The sequence below is a fragment of the Mobula birostris genome, chromosome 12 (genome assembly GCF_030028105.1).
Source record: "Mobula birostris isolate sMobBir1 chromosome 12, sMobBir1.hap1, whole genome shotgun sequence".
Lineage (NCBI taxonomy): Eukaryota > Metazoa > Chordata > Chondrichthyes > Myliobatiformes > Myliobatidae > Mobula > Mobula birostris.
Genome location: NC_092381.1, coordinates 48,238,010 through 48,254,650, shown reverse-complemented (window position 1 = coordinate 48,254,650; position 16,641 = coordinate 48,238,010).

The window sequence follows — 16,641 nt, the reverse complement described above, 5'->3', positions numbered from 1 at the left end:
ATCTATCAGCAAGTGGAGATATTTCAGCAATGGTTCACCGCTTCTAACCCTTCCACATGGCAGAGGTATCTGCTCTGGGCAGAGCCATCCCACAATCTACACACTTCCTCTATGATTGTATGTCACTCTTTAAAGTGTTTCATGGCTACCAGCCCCCATTTTTCCCCGAAAAGGAACAATTGGTGAAGATTCCGTCCACCAGAGCCACTGCCAGAATACTTGGAAAAGGGCAAGGAGGGCCATCCCAGCTACCAACTGCTGTTGGAGCTCAACCTGACAACTTCAGCCTGGGAACTGGGCCTGGCTGTCCACCCGAGTTCTGCCCCCGCACGCCGACTCCTGCAAACTCTCACCCCAATTCATTGGCCTCTTCAAGATCACCCATCGCATCAGTCCAGTCACTTACCATCTGCGGCTGCCACCAGCCCTCAGGATCACACCCACCTTCCAAATGTCCTGCCTCAAGCCCGTTGTCCATGGAATACCCAACACACCTGAGACTGCACCTCTGGAACCAAGGATGATGGAATGTGGCCCAGTGTACACGGTGCACTGGTTGATGGATTCACAATGTTTTGGACAAAGTAAGCAGTACCTGGTTGACTGGGAGGGGTACGGCCCAGAGGAGAGATCTTGGGTGCCGTCCAATTACATCTTGGACCCATCACACATCAAGGAGTTCCACTGGACCCAGTGGGGCTAGTGTGAAGAGGAGGGAAGGTCCCTGTTGGGCCTACTCATGCAGGCTCTTCCCAGTCTCCACCCAGCTGACAGAAGTCACCTGCACTCGTTTCCAACTCATCACCTGCAGCCTATTTAAACCCAGCTCTCATCCATAGTCCTTGTCCACTCATACGAACCGACCAGCCTCAACCAGGTGCTCCTAACCTTCAGTTATCTTGTTGTCTGTGAGTTTCGCATTTGTCCTCTCTTGTTTTGTGGCCCCTCATGGCGTGTTATTTTGCCATAGTTTATTAAAGTTATTGCTCCCTGATAAATCATCTCTGCTGCTCTGTTTTTAGGTCAACCTTTCTCCCCATTTCCTGACAGGATTAGTGACCCATTGATTGACCCAGCAGAGTATGCTCGCCTAAAGGAGGTCATCTGTCAACAAGAGCACATGATCCAGAAGCAGCAAAAAACCATTTAACATCTACTCTCTGCTCTCTTCCAATGTCCTGCCTCAAAACAGCAACCTCATGATAGTCAACTTCCTCCCACTTGGGGTTCAGCAGTGCCCAAAGACTTCAATGCATCAAGGCTTCAATGGTGGAAAGGCAATCTGTCTATCCAGGAGATGCTTCCTGACCTCAAAAGACTCATCACTTCAGCCCTCCGAATTGACAAGGATCAACCCTCCAGATCAACGGCCAGAACCCCAGCTCCTTTCCCAGAACTATTTCAGGCTGCAGGACCCTCATCAGCAATGCCTCTAGAGACCATGCAGTTTGGGAGATCTCTCTTAACCCCCTAAGAGTGTGAGTGTTGGTGGGGAAACAACTTGTGCTCTTACTGCAGAGCTGCCGATCACCTACACATAAAATGCCCCTTGCATCCAGGAAATATCAGCACCAGGTAGAGACAGAAGGCCTTCTACCTGGTAAGTTCCCCCATCCCCTCATTCCAGCACCATAGCCCGACTCACTCTCTCTGTCCTTCCCACACCCCAATGGCTCTATGCCTACAGGAGACTCTGGTGGATTCCGGTGCAGCAGGTAACTTTCAGGACTGGGCTCTGCATCCAGCTTGGAATCCTTACTGAGCTAATCTCTCTCCCTTTCTGCCTCGGGTCCATTGATAGATATCCCTTGGTGTCTGAGATGGTCAGAGCGTGCATAAAGCCACTGTACATGAACATTAGAGAGTACCACAAATCCATCCAATTCCACCTGATTGCCTCACCCAAAACTCCTCTCGTCTTGGGTTAGCCCTGTCTCTCCATTCATGACCCTTACTTCACCTGCTTATTTACTTCATTGCTGAGTTGGGGGCCCACCTGCTGGACACCTGTCTGGAACCTCCATTGGCTTTACCCCCAAGATCCGTGGAGGTGGTGTTATGTCATCAGCAACAATGAGTATAGAATTGAGTCAGGTTTTATAAACTAACATAAACATTCATTAAACTCTGCTCAACACTAATGGAAAGTAAATAAACAACTAACTTAACTGGAAGTTAACTGCTATATGGCATTTAACAAACAACCAAACTCTGAAACAGTTCTTAAAGTGGTAAATTCAAACGCAGTCTTAAAGTGGTAAATTCGAAAGTCCAAGTGATTTATACAATCAGTAAAGAGAGACTTCCCTGAAAACTGATTTCTCCAAAGACGTGACGTTACTGCTGATCCCAGCAAAGAGATGCCTTGTCCAAAGAATTCACAATGAAGGAAATAAAGCGGCTTTAAGGAACTGACCTTTATCCTGGAGGGTGAACACTGCACAAACCTTCCTGATCTAGCAGGGGTTATCTCAGATGCAGGCCACTATTCCTGAACGAAGACTCAATAAGGTCGATCCTTTTATAAAACCGCTGAACAACACCCACTTTACTCAATCCTTCGGGTTCCCATACTTTAGTAAGGTCTTCAATCTCCAATACTAGACTGTAAAGGTAAATCAAAGTTTCAACAAAAAAAAACTGGCAGCGATTGGCGAAACTGCCGGCACAACGTTTTTGTACCTTACAATAGAAAGTAAAAACTCCACTTTGAAACAAAACTGCGTCATGAGACGAATATGCAGCAAAACTAACTAATGAATTAACTGACGAATTAATCTGTGTGACAACAGAGGTTTCCCCTCTATATACCTGTAGGGAACATGCTAACATGTGACCTCACACGGGCAGGAAAATTACAGCATATGAGCTCACACTGGTGGGAAAATTACATCACCCAACCATCACAAGACCATTACATCGTGCTCACAAGATACTCAATTACATCATGGTCATAAGACAGTCACAAGGTACCCACGAGGTATGTAACAATGGAAAAGACCCCACCAAACTCCCACAGTAATACCACAACTTAGCCATCACCTTTAGCAAAATGGAAGCTAATAGCTTGCCACCTCAAAGACCACACAACTACATGATTGGCCTCCTTCTGTGCACGAACCCTCCCCGAGGTCATCTAGCCTCCCTTTCCCCTCCTGAGAACCAACCATGAGTGATTCCATTGCCGAAGCACTATAGCCTTCCAACTATCCCAATCCCCAGATGGCGCAGGACTCTTCCTTCTCAAGAAGAAAGATGGGGAGCCTCATCCTTCATTGACTACTGTGGACACACCAGAAAAGGGCCATAAGACCATAAGACACAGGAGCAGAATTAGGCCATCTGGCCCGTCATGTCTGCTCCACCATTCAATCATGGCTGATCCTTTTTATTCTATCCTTCCCAAACCCAGTTCCCAGCCTTCTCCCCGTAACCTTTGATGCCATATCCATTCAAGAACCTATCAATCTCTGCTTTAAATACACCCAACAACCTGGCCTCCACAGCTGCATGTGGCAACAAATTCCACAAATTCACCATCTTTGGCTAGAAGAAATTTCTCCGCATCTCTGTTTTGAAAGGGCGCCCTCTATCCTGAGGCTGTGCACTCTTGTCCTAGACTCTCCCACTATGGGAAACATCCTTTCCACATCTACTCTGTCTAGGCTTTTCAACACTTGAAAGGTTTCAATGAGATCCCCCCTCATCCTTCTGAATTCCAGCGAGTAAATACCTAGAGCCATCAAACGTTCCTCATATGATAACCCTTTCATTCCTGGAATCATCCTTGTGAACCTCCTCTGCATCCTCTCCAGTGCCAGCATATCTCTTCTGAGATGAGGAACCCCAAAACTGTTCACAATATTCAAGGTGCCTCACCGGAGCCTTATAAAGCCTGAGCATCACATCCTTGCTCTTGTATTCTAGACCTCTTGAAATAAGTACTAACATGGTATTTGCCTTCCTCACCACCGACTCAGCCTGCAAGCTAATCTTCAGGGTGTTCTGCACAAGGACTCCCAAGTCCCTCTGCATCTCAAATTCCTGGATTTCTCCCCATTGAGAAAACAGTCCGCACATTTATTTCTACTACCAAAGTGCATGACAATGGATTTTCCAACATAGTATTTTATTTGCCATTTTCTTGCCTATTCTCCTAATCCGCCTAAATCCTTCTGCATCCTACCTGTTTCCTCAACACTACCTGGCCCTCCACCAATCTTCATATCATCTGCAAACTTGGCAAAAAAGCCACCTATTCCATCATCTAAATCATTTATATACAGCATAAAGAGAAACGGTCCCAACGCCGACCCCTGCGGAACACCACTAGTCACTGGCAGCCAACCAGAAGAGGATCCTTTTATTCCCACTCACTGCCTCCTACCAATCAGTCAATGCTCTAATCATGTTAGTAACTTTCCTGTAATACCATAGGCTCTTAATCACTATTAAGAACTGCTACACCTCTCCTCTTGATGAATAGCTCATTTTAAACACTCTGTGAGGCCCAGATCTTCACCAAACTGGATCTATGGAGCACATACAATCTGATCCGCATTCACTAAGGGGACGTGTGGAAGATGGTAACATCCACTAGCCACTACAAATACTTGCGGATGCATTTTAGACTTGAAGCCATTTTCCAAGCCTTCATCAACGAGATCCTCTGAGACATGTTACACAAGTATGTATTCTTCTACCTTGACAACATCCTTATTTTCTCCTAAGACCCTCAAGACAACAGCTGTCATGTCCCACACACGAAATACTGGTGGAATGCAGCAGGCCAGGCAGAATCTCTAGGAAGAGGTACAGTCGACGTCTCGGGCCAAGACCCTTCGTCAGGACTAACTGAAAGAAGAGATAGTAAGAGATTTGAAAGTGGGAGGGGGAGGGGGTGATCCGAAATGATAGGAGAAGACAGGAGGGGGAGGGATGGAGCCAAGAGCTGGAAAGTTGATTGGCAAAAGGGATATGAGGGGATCATGGGACAGAAGGCTTAGGGAGAAAGAAAGGTGGGGGGGAGCCCAGAGGATGGGAAAGGAGTATAGTGAGAGGGACAGAAGGAGAAAAAGGAGAGAGAGAAAATAAATAAATAAACAAACAAACAAATAAATAAATAACAAATGGGGTACAAAGGGGAGGTGGGGCATTAATGGAAGTTAGAGAAGTCAATGTTCATGCCATCAGGTTGGAGGCTACCCAGATGGAATATAAGGTGTTGTTCCTCCAACCTGAGTGTGGCTTCATCTTTACAGTAGAGGAGGCTGTGGATAGACATATCAGAATGGGAATGGGACGTGGAATTAAGGCAACACTCACAACAAAGAGAAAGGGGGAGGGGAGCACCAGAGGATGATATAGTGAGAGGGACAGAGGGAGAAAAAAGAGAGAGAAAGAAAGGGGGGGGGGGATTTAAATAAATAAATAAATAAATAAATAAAGGATGGGGTAAGAAGGGGAGGAGGGGCACTAACGGAAGTTAGAGAAGTCAATGTTCATGCCCAATCATGTCCTTCAGCGTCACCTTGAAAACCAACTGTACTGCAAGTTAGGAAAATGCCCATTCCACACCACAGTCATTTCCTTCCAGGGTCACCTGTTCCATGAGGTTGTGACCAAAGCATGCTGCATGGAGCCCAGGAAGCCAGGAGATGGGGCGCAGGCCCATCTCTCACTGGTCTCGCCAATTAAAGTGCTGAAGAAGATTGAAATCGTGGAGGCGGGTGCAGAGGGTGAGTGAGCGTTCAGTGCTGTCTAACAGCCTCTCGCTCGCTGCTGCCAGAGAAGGTGCCTGCATGTGGCGGTCTCGCACTCTTACTCTCGCCTCTCCTCAGGTTCAACTGACCCCTCTCGCCCTCAGTGCTGTCAGCAGAAGGTTGCTGGAGCAAGGTTTAGTCGACGTGGATTGTAGATTTGGATGGACCCTAATTCGGAATTACGATGTGTTCTAGTTCTAGTTCTGGTCACTCATCTTATGTTACTACTTTTGGGCAACTTTTGAATTGGGCACCCTGTAGATAATACACTCTGAGTTGAACTCAACTGAAGTATCCCTTTTGATTTTGTGTTTTATATTCTGTGTTTTTGGTCTGTTTTTCCTTGTTGCTGTTTGTGTGTTGTTTTGCATGTGGGGGGGTGGATTTGATGTTTAATGTTTTTCTTTGAATACATGGTTCTTCTTTGTTTCGTGACTGCCTGTGGAGAAGACGAATTTCAGTGTTGCCCCTGCCTGATAATAAATGTACTTTGAATCTTTGAATGTCCTTTCACCCCAAGGCATAACCATTGTTCCAGAGAAAGTGTGCGCAGTCATTCAATATCCACGACCACACTCCCTGAAAGAGCTACTGTTTTCCGACTTCTGCTGCCAGTTCATCAGAAACTACAGCCGAATCACCACTCCTCTCACCTCCCTCACCAAGTCACCTACCTTATAGATAACATGGACTACTGCCATGGACCACACTTTCGAGCAGCTCAAAATATACTTCACCACCAGTCCCATTCTCCGCCATCTGAACCCTTCCAGTCCTTTCATGGTAGAGGTGGGCATATTTGCCGTTAACACTGGTGTCATCCTCTCCCAGTGAGAACCAGATGAGAGGGCACACCTTTATGTCTTCTTCTCTCCAAAGTTCAACACTACACAGTGCCATTATGGAGTAGCAGACAGGGAGCTACTTGCCACCTAATGGGCTTTGGAGACATGGAGGCATTGGCTGATGAGAAATACTGAGTTATTTCTGAGCTGGACTAACCAGCAGAACCTGGTATCCTTTCAACAGACCTGCCAACTCATCCCACGTCAGGCTTACTGGGCCCTCTTCTTCAAGCAATTCAACGTCACCATTTTCTACCTAAATGGCTCCAAAAATACGAAGGCAGATGCCCTGTCATGACAGTTTGACCCAGCTGAAACTGGAGATCAACTCTCAGCCCATAATTCCATCCACACAGGTCCCCACCCTGATCGTCAGGGACCTGGAGAACCAGACCCACCAGGCCCTACAGCATGAGGCTGCTCCAGCCAGGCACCTGATAACCATATGCACATGTCGGTGGCCGTGTGCTCGGAGGCACTCCAGTGGGCCCACTCCTCACCCCTCTTCAGCCATACTGGCGCATGACAGAGTCCGGATTTTCTCCCCGAGTTTCCGTCGGCGGCCGAGATGCCGGACCTGGTCTTCCCACATGTAGTTCGCCTCCACGGTTTACTCCAGGACATTGTGTCGGACCAGAGCCCACAACTCATTTTTCGTTCCCGGTGAGCCTTCTGTTCCTTCCTCCACATCTCAGTGAGTCTGTCCGATGGCTGTTATCCACAAACCAATGGACAGTCAGAAGGAGCCAATCAGCAAGTGGGGATATTTCTGCAATGGTTCACCGCTTCTAACCCTTCCACATGGCAGAAGTTTCTGCTCAGGGCTGAGCCATCCCACAGTCCATACACTTCCTCTGCGATGGAGTGCTTTGAAGTGCTTCATGGCTACCAGTTCCTATTGTTCTCTGAAAAGAATTGGTGGAGGTCCCATTCACCAGGGCCCTGGTTCGTCACAGCCAAAGGTGGGAGAGGACACAGAGGGTCATCCTAGTAGCCAGCTGTGCCTATTGCCAGCAGGTTGTCTGAAATTATGCCCGGCCAGATGATTCTGGCCTGGGACTGTGTCTGGCTGTCCACCCGAGTTCTGTCCCTGCACACCAACTCCCATAACCTCTCACCCCAAGTCACTGGCCTCTTGAAGATGACCCACCAGATCAATCCAGTCACTTACCGTCTCCAACTGCCACCATCCATCAGGATCACACCTAATTTCCATATGTCCTGCCTCAAGCCTGTTGTCCATGGACTGACCAAACAACCTGAAGCTGCGCCTCCAGAATCTAGGATGGTGGAAGGTGATCCAGTGTACACGGGTTACCTGGTTGATAGACTCATGCCATTTTGGACATGGTAAGCAGAGCCTGTTTGACTGGGAGGGGTACAGCCCAGGGGAGAGATCTTGGGTGCCGTCCAGTTACATTTTGGATCCATCCCTCATCAAGGAGTTCCACGGGACCCATTGAGATCATCCTGGGCCATCGAGGCCAGTGTACAGGTGGGGGATTCTGTCAGGCCTGCACGTGCAGGTTCTTCCCCATCTCCACCGAGCTAACAGGGGTCACCTGCAACACACACCATACGCACAATGCTGGAGGAACTCAGCAGGCCAGGTAGCATCTATCGAGAAAAGTACAGTCGATGTTTCAGGCCAAAACCCTTCAGCAGGACTGGAGAGAAAAAGATGAGGAGTAGATTTAAAAGGTGGGGGAGGGGAGAGAGAAACACGAAGTAACAGGTGAAACGGGGAGGGGGAGGGATGAAGTAAAGAGCTAGGAAATTGATCGGTGAAAGAGATACAGGGCTGGAGAAGGGGGAGTCTGATAGGAGAGAACAGAAGGCCGTGGAAGAAATAAAAGCGGGAAGGAGCACCAGAGGGAGGCGAAGGGCAGGCAAGGAGCTAAGGTGAGAGAGGAAAAAAGAGATGGGAAATAGTGAAGGGGGGAAGTGGTATCACTGGAAGTTTGAGAAATCAGTGTTTATGCCATCAGATTGGAGGCTACCCAGACAGAATATAAGGTGTTGTTCCTCCAACCTGAGTGTGGCCTCATCGCAACAGTAAAGGAGGCCATGGATTGACATATTGGAATGGGAATGGGAAGTAGAATTAAAATGGGTGGCCACTGGGAGATCCCGCTTTTTCTAGCAAACAGAGTGTAGGTGCTCAGCGAAACGGAGTCACCTGTACTCGTTTTCTACCTATCACCTGCAGCCTATTTAAACCTTGCTCTCATCCACAATTCTTGTTCACTCATACGAACCAGCCAGCCTCAACCAGTTGCTCCTAGTCTTCAGTTCCCTTGGTGCCCATGAGTTTTGTATCTTTTTTTGTGGCCGGTGGTGGCTAGTTATTTTGCAGTTCATTGTTAGAGTATCATTCACCACCAAATAATCTCTGTTGCTCTGTTTTTGGATCAAGCCTCCTCTACACTTCCTGACATCTATATCCTGTTGCTGTGTCTTCATATCCTCATTGAACAAGCCCCCACATTGGTATTTGTGTCACCAAAATAATTACCTATTTGCTTCGATGATTAAGTTGACATCTGTTTTTAAACAGACATGATAAAATCATAACTTGAACTTAAAGTGTCTCTTATTTAATTCTTGATTTCTTATAATGCCAGAGTAAACTGGTTGATTAATTTGCACAAATAATGCGAGATTCAAATTAAGCATCACTCATATAAACAAATCTGATTTTTTGTGTTTCTTCATTAACACAATCAAGGGCTTAAGTTATTGGAATGAATCAGCTATTTACTAAATGACAGTAAGCAACCAAATGAAAAATATTCTACACGGAGCTGTCTATACAGGAAAGTATTTTCTCATGTTTATTTATCAAAGTCAGGGATCGTTTTACTGATGAACATTACAGTACAAGAATTGGCAGATAGGGAGACTTCCAAAGCTGCAACGTGATGCTCCTGCACAGCCTCCAACTCAAGGACAAAGTGAAGACATTACTCTCAACAAACAGCAACCTTATACCACTGCAGCTCAGCCAAGAGTTGATAAAATAATCTATAACCGGACTGAAAAGCCACCCTATACATTGAATGCATGTATGAACAGTGAACAGGCATAAAAATAATATCTTAAAAAAATTCGAATGCCAACTCCAGAAACTCCAAGATATCTATCTCAACAGTAACGTTCATTGTTATGCTGAAGAAACACAGCAAATAAAAGATAACATTTAGCAGTCCAAAGCGTTTTTTTAACATCTAACACAAATCCACACAGGGAGGTAGGGAAATATTAGAATGGGTAATCAAAATGTTAATTGAGGGATAGTTTTAAGGAGTGCCTTAAACGTGAAGAGATGGCAACTTTAGGAAAGGAAATTAGAACATTTGGTCTAGACAGCTGAAGACAGAGTCTTCAATAAGAATAATAAAAAATGGGAATGCCTTGAATTGCCTTGTTTACTTAAGCATGGAGATTTGAAACAAAGAAATGAATTGGTCAGACCAAACATACAATGCAAAATCACATAACTTTCTTCTGACAATGAAGATTTAAAGTCTCTGCCTACTTTTTTGTGTTACTGGGTGATTTGTGGAGTTGTATATGTAAAAAGCTATTCTGTAGATATAGCTTCCCTAATTTAATCAAATGTGATAAGCCATGAGATTCCAAGGCTATGTTCAATATCTACACTTCATGATATTAATCCTGTTATTAGACTGTTTTAAATTTAATTTCTGTTCATTTTCCTTAAGCATGTTCAGGTCAAATTGCAGGGAACGATGAAATAAAGCAAAAATACGTATGAATCTGCATTTCTATTAAGACTGAAACCAAATACCCCTAGACAAACTCAAATAATGAATAATATTGGAACAAAATAATTAAAATTAGTCAAATTCAATCTACTTTTTTCTATAAACATGTGCCCATCTTATTTTTCTTTTTGACAAATTCAAAATGAGGCAGGCTACAGCGTATACCTATATTTTAAAACTGGAGAAAGCTCTATTTGTTCTGCATAGCTACAGTACCACTGCATTCAATCACCCAGAAGCTGCAAGCCATAAACTTCCTCCACTGCTTTATTAGAAAGGCAGACCCATAAAAATTCATCAGGATAATGTAGAGATGAAGCTCTTTTGAACTGCCATCCAGCAATCAACCAATCACTCATAGCATGGCATTTACAGCACATCTCATTCCGCTGTTCCTTAAGGACAATTGATTTTCCTGATTCCATTAGCATAACAGCAACGAAAATGACTGCAGTGCAATATTTTTCAGAAAGTTCGAGAAGTATGCAGAGCATCAGAGTGTAACCATGATAATAGCAAGTGCATTGCAGTAACACTGCAGAAAATAAGAGCTCAAGTAAGCAATTTAAAATACAAATAGACAGAGAAAAAGGGGGAACTTTTTAGAAAATAAATGTAATTTCTAAAGAGCCTAATTAGGTGGCATTTGGGAACCCATCAGCAATTTTACATTCTGCAGATTTCTTATTTCACGGACAGGGCTGTTTGATGGTATTTTTATTTTAGAAAAAGATGATTCCCCTTAGGGTTGGAAAAAAGATATGAATATTCTAACTATCCTCATCTTACACTGAAGAGAAAATACATTTAGTTACTGTATGTTCATTATAAAGATCTGATAAGTTACATTAAGGAGATGATTTTTTTTTTATTTGACATTCTTTCCTTCATGAAAGTATGGACTATAATTCAGTGGATGAATGCAAGATTACCAGAAACAGATAATTAACAAAATTACTTCTAACTGCTAAAAATTAATATTTAATGAAACAAACGCAGTAAAGTCTGGAAAGACTCAGCAGGTCAGACAGCAATTGTGGAAGGAGGAATGATAACACTTCAGGAAGAAGACATTTCATCAGATTTGGGAAAAGGGAAAAAAACAAGTAAATATTGCAGGAAGGTAGGAGGGGGGAAAGATAGTGCAAGGGAATATCTCTGAGTGTATGGTTGTAAGTATCCTGACTGGATGCATCATTGTCTAGTAATCCTCAGGAAGATAAAAGCTACAGAGAGTAGGGGACTCTGCCCAACATATCACAGTCACTTCTCTCCTCATTATTGGTAGTACCTATAGTTTGCTCTCTCAAGGAGGCAATATCTATCATTGAGTATCCTCATCATCTGGACCATGCCATCTTCTTGCACCTACTATCAGGCAGGAAGTACAGAAACCTGAATTCCTTCACCACCAGGTTCAAGAGCAGCTATTCTCTTCAACTATTCAGTAATTGAACCATCTGGCAAACCCCTAATCACTACAGCTTAACAACACTATGAACTCTTCAATCATTTTGCACTAAAGTAGACTTCGTGTTTTTTTGTCCTAATTGTGTTTTCTTGTCAAACAAACTGTGTATAATTTATGTTTGTTTTTCTTGTGAATGCTGCTTATATGACGCTATGTACCTGTGATATTGCTGTAATCAAATTGTTCACTGAATGATCACTTTGTTGAGCACCTTCACTCTGTCCACAAAAAGCAGGATTTTCTAGTGACCAACCATTTTAGTTCCTATCCCCATTCCCATTCTGACATGTCACTCCATGGCCTCCTCTACCACCACAATGAGGCCGCTCTCAGGTTGGAGGAGCAACATCTCAGATTCCATTTGGGTAGTCTCTAACCTGATGGCATGTACATTGATTTCTCCAACCTCTGGTAATGTTTCTCCCTTCCCCCTCCCCCCTCCCCCTCCACTCTTCTTCAATTCCACACTCTGGCCCCCATTGTACCTCTTTCCTTCTCCTCACCTGCCTTTCACCTCTCCCTGGTGCCCCTCCTCCTTCCTTTTCTCTGATGGTTCAATCTCCTCTCTTATCAGATTCCTTCTTCTCCAGCCCTTTACCTTTTCCACCTATCACCTCCCCTACCCATATCACCTTATGCCTTGTACTCTTTCCCCTCCCCCACCTTTTTATTCTGATGTCTTCTCCCTTCCTTCTCAGTCCTGAGGAAGGGTCTCAGCCCAAAACATCAATTTTGTATTAATTTCTATAGGTGCTGCCTGATCTGTTGAGTTCCTCCAGTATTTTGTGTGTGTGTGTGTGTGTGTGTTGCTCTGGACTTTGTGCATCTGCAGAATCTCTTGTGTTTAAGCATTTTGTTGCACCTGTACATAGATGAACATACTAATACCTACGGCAATAAATCTGACTGTGACTGAGTTAGGCCAGTGTAGCCACAATGATAAACTGGTTGATAGATTAGTGAAGACAGTTGCAAAGGGAGAAAACAAAGGGACATATAAAAGGCATGAAATGAAGGCCAGCACTTGTGGGAATGCCCAGCAGAGTGTTAATGGAAAGAGAAAAGTACATCTCTGGTCTTCCTCCAAGAACGATTGAAAACTTTTTTTAAAATGAACATACTTCAAACTTTAGTATTGTCATTCACCCAGTTCATTTGAATCAACCAGGCAATTTTGTTTATTTTTTTATCTGGGTTTTGAGATCATTAATTACAAAGACATGAGGAATTAGTTTTGGTTAACAGTTCCACATAGGTGATGGTGAGTAAATCAGCAATATATTGTTCACTCCGACTAATTTTGATTGCTGTTGTCTTCATTGTTGGACTTCGTGGTTTTAATGGAGCAGAGCCATTAACCTTTTCTGCCAGTCTATTGCAAGGCTGCGAGTGACCTCAGATTTCTGCACATAATAGGACCGGTTAACAGAAATTGTTCTCAATAATTCGGTGCTTAGAAACATAGAAACATAGAAAACCTACAGCACAATACAGGCCCTTCGGCCCTCAAAGTTGTGCTGAACATGTCCCTACCTTAGAAATTACTAGGCTTCCCATAGCCCTCCATTTTTCTAAGCTCCATGTACCTATCCAAAAGTCTCTTAAAAGACCCTATCGTATCCGCCTCCACCACCGTTGCTCGCAGCCCATACCACACATTCACCCTCTCTGAGTAAAAACTTACCCCTGACATCTCCTCTGTACCTACTCCCCAGCACCTTAAACCTGTGTCCTCTTGTGGCAACCGTTTCAACCCTGGGAAAAGCCTCTGACTATCCACACGAGCAATGCCTCTCATCATCTTATACACTTCTATCAGGTCACCTCTCATCCTCCGTCACTGCAGGAAGAAAAGGCTGAGTTCACTCAACCTATTCTCATAAAGCATGCTCCCCAATCCAGGCAACATCCTTTTAAGTCTCCTCTGCACCCTTTCTATGGCTTTCATATCCTTCCTGTAGTGAGGCAACCAGAACTGAGCACAGTACTCCAAGTGGGGTCTGACCAGGGTCCTATATAGCTGCAACATTACCTCTCAGCTCCTAAATGCAATTCCATGATTAATGAAGGCCAATACATCGTATGCCTTCTTAACAACAGAGTCAACCTGCGCAGCTGCTTTGAGCGTTCTATGGACTCAGACCTCAAGATCCCTCTGATCCTCCACACTGCCGAGACTCTTACCATTAATACTATATTCTGCCATCATATTTGACCTACCAAAATTAACCACTTCACACTTATCTGGGTTGAATTCCATCTGCCACTTCTCAGCCCAGTTTTGCATCCTATCAAAGTCCCGCTGTAACCTCTGACAGCCCTCCACACTATCCACAACACCCCCAACCTTTGAGTCATCAGCACACTTACTAACCCATTCCTCCACTTCCTCATCCAGGTCACTTATAAAAATCATGAAGAGTAAGGGTCCCAGAACAAATCCCTGATTCACACTACTGGTCACCAACCTCCATGCAGAATATGACCCGTCTACAACCACTCTTTGCCTCCTGTGGGCAAGCCAGTTCTGGATCCACAAAGCAATGTCCCCTTGGATCCCATGTCTCCTTACTTTCTCAATAAGCCTTGCATGGGGTACCTTATCAAGTGCCTTGCTCCTCAAAAGGACACACTGCTTTGTAACTTCAAGACAAATCAGAGAACTGAAAAAAATTGCAGATACTCATGAATTATTTTTGAGAATAAAAATGTACTGTGAAGATGTGTGTTTTACAGAAATGTGTATTTTAATGGCATAATAAGTTATGATTTTTCTGAGCATTTCTTGGGGACTAAGGAGGATTTGCTTCAACCCCAGTTCTGTGCTTTTGAGGTGGCCAACATGACACCCAAAATTAATTTGCAGGTTGAGGAAAGGGACAGATGAGAACCATTCATGGTTCCTGCATACTCCGGCTAAATGTTGTCAGGAGCCAGCAATTCAAAGCGTTCAAAGAACATTTATTATCAAAGAAAGTATAGATCATACAACCTTAAGATTTGTTTGCTTACAGGCAGCCACACAGCAAGAAACCCGAAAGAATCCAATTAAAAAAATAAAGACCAACACCCAATGCGCAGAGAAAGAGGGGAAGAAAACACAAATGATGCAGACAATAGAAGGGAGCAACAACATTCCGAACCATAGTGAGTCCTTAGATCCAAACTCCGGGGAGTAGGCCCAAGCCTTGGTGTCAGCCCATCACATTAGCAGCAAGGAGCACAGCAGCCTGTGCAGTCTTCATAGCCTCAGCACCATAGAGAGGAGTGAACATCACGGGAGAGCGAGTGAAGTCGGCTCTCACCTCCGATCCCAAATCTCTCCTTCCGGTATATCACTTAAGTTGTCCAAACAGTGTACTGTACCTCGCACTACGACCCCGGCACCTCTGCAGCAAAAGGCTCCAAGCCTAGAACAGGCCGCCCAGTGACTCTCTCCAGGCCCAGATTTCACCATAAAGCCCAAAGCCACTCTTGATTTCTCCAAATTGCCTCAGTGCCCAGAGCAATCCAACCTTGCACCCAGGCCAGTTGTATAGGCATCAGAACTCCGCTGCCTTGACCTCTCCTCTCCAAATGGCTCACTCCATCTGCGTCGATTCTGCAATGTACCAGCATGGTTCATTCCTCAAATTCACTTCCCACCAATTACTGTTAACATCTTTGAATTGCTTCTTCTGAATACATGGTAATCAATTACTGTAACAGAGCTTGGAATTGAGAGTCCAGGCTTTGGGAATCTAATGATGGATATGCAAGTGCATGGTCTGCCTTTTGGAGTGGACTGCATTCTACCAGGGACTCAGTGCTGGGCAAGTTTGCCTGGCAGGGGATGCCGCTGTTGGTTTACTTATCTTGCTTGTGGATTTGGAGGGTTCTGCAGTAAAAACAGTAATGGTACTGCTCTACCTACTGCAAGTACAAGAGAACAGGGATGGTTGCCTGCCCAGTAGACCAAGAGTTTTGATCCTTTTTGAGGTCTTGATCCGAAGTCACACTTTTCCCCAGGTTGACAAAGCCTGTGATGGCACATTGAGGTAGGTTTACACGTTGGAGTTTGCCTGCATACAGAAGTGGCTCTCGGTAGTGAGAAAATTGTTACTGTACCCAGGACCCCCTCTTGAACATTTATTGTCAGGGGAGGTGCTGCAGAATGAGGATGGGTTGGTCAAGGACCTTTGTTTTGAAGCTGTTGAATGTGCCGCCCATTCTTTGTAGGCAGCAATGAACAAATCCATGATGATTGGAGGTTGATATCTAAACATGCGCATATACCAGCATCGTCTGTGTACGTCACTGAAGCTGGTCCTGGAATTAGATATAGGCATCCGTTAGTCCCATGAGACCATGGATTTGCGCCTTGGAAAGTTTCCAGGGTGCAGGCCTGGGCAAGGTTGTATGGAAGACCAGCAGTTGCCCATGCTGCAAGTTTCTCCTCTCCATGCCACCGATGTTGTTCAAGGGAAGGGCATTAGGACCCATACAGCTTGGCACCAGTGTCGTCACAGAGCAATGTGTGGTTAAGTGCCTTGCTCAAGGACACAATACGCTGCCATAGCCAAGGCTTGAACTAGCGACCTAGAAATCACTAGACGGACGCCTTAACCACTTGGCCATGCGCCAACACGATGCTGGAATAGAGGTGACATAAATTGAACAGTCCTCCATTCACAAAGGGCCACAAAGATTTGGACTTGAGGAATAAACAACACCTCCATTCATCATGTGACTTAGTTCCACTCTAGTGGGTTTCTTAGAGACTGGCTTTGTTGAAG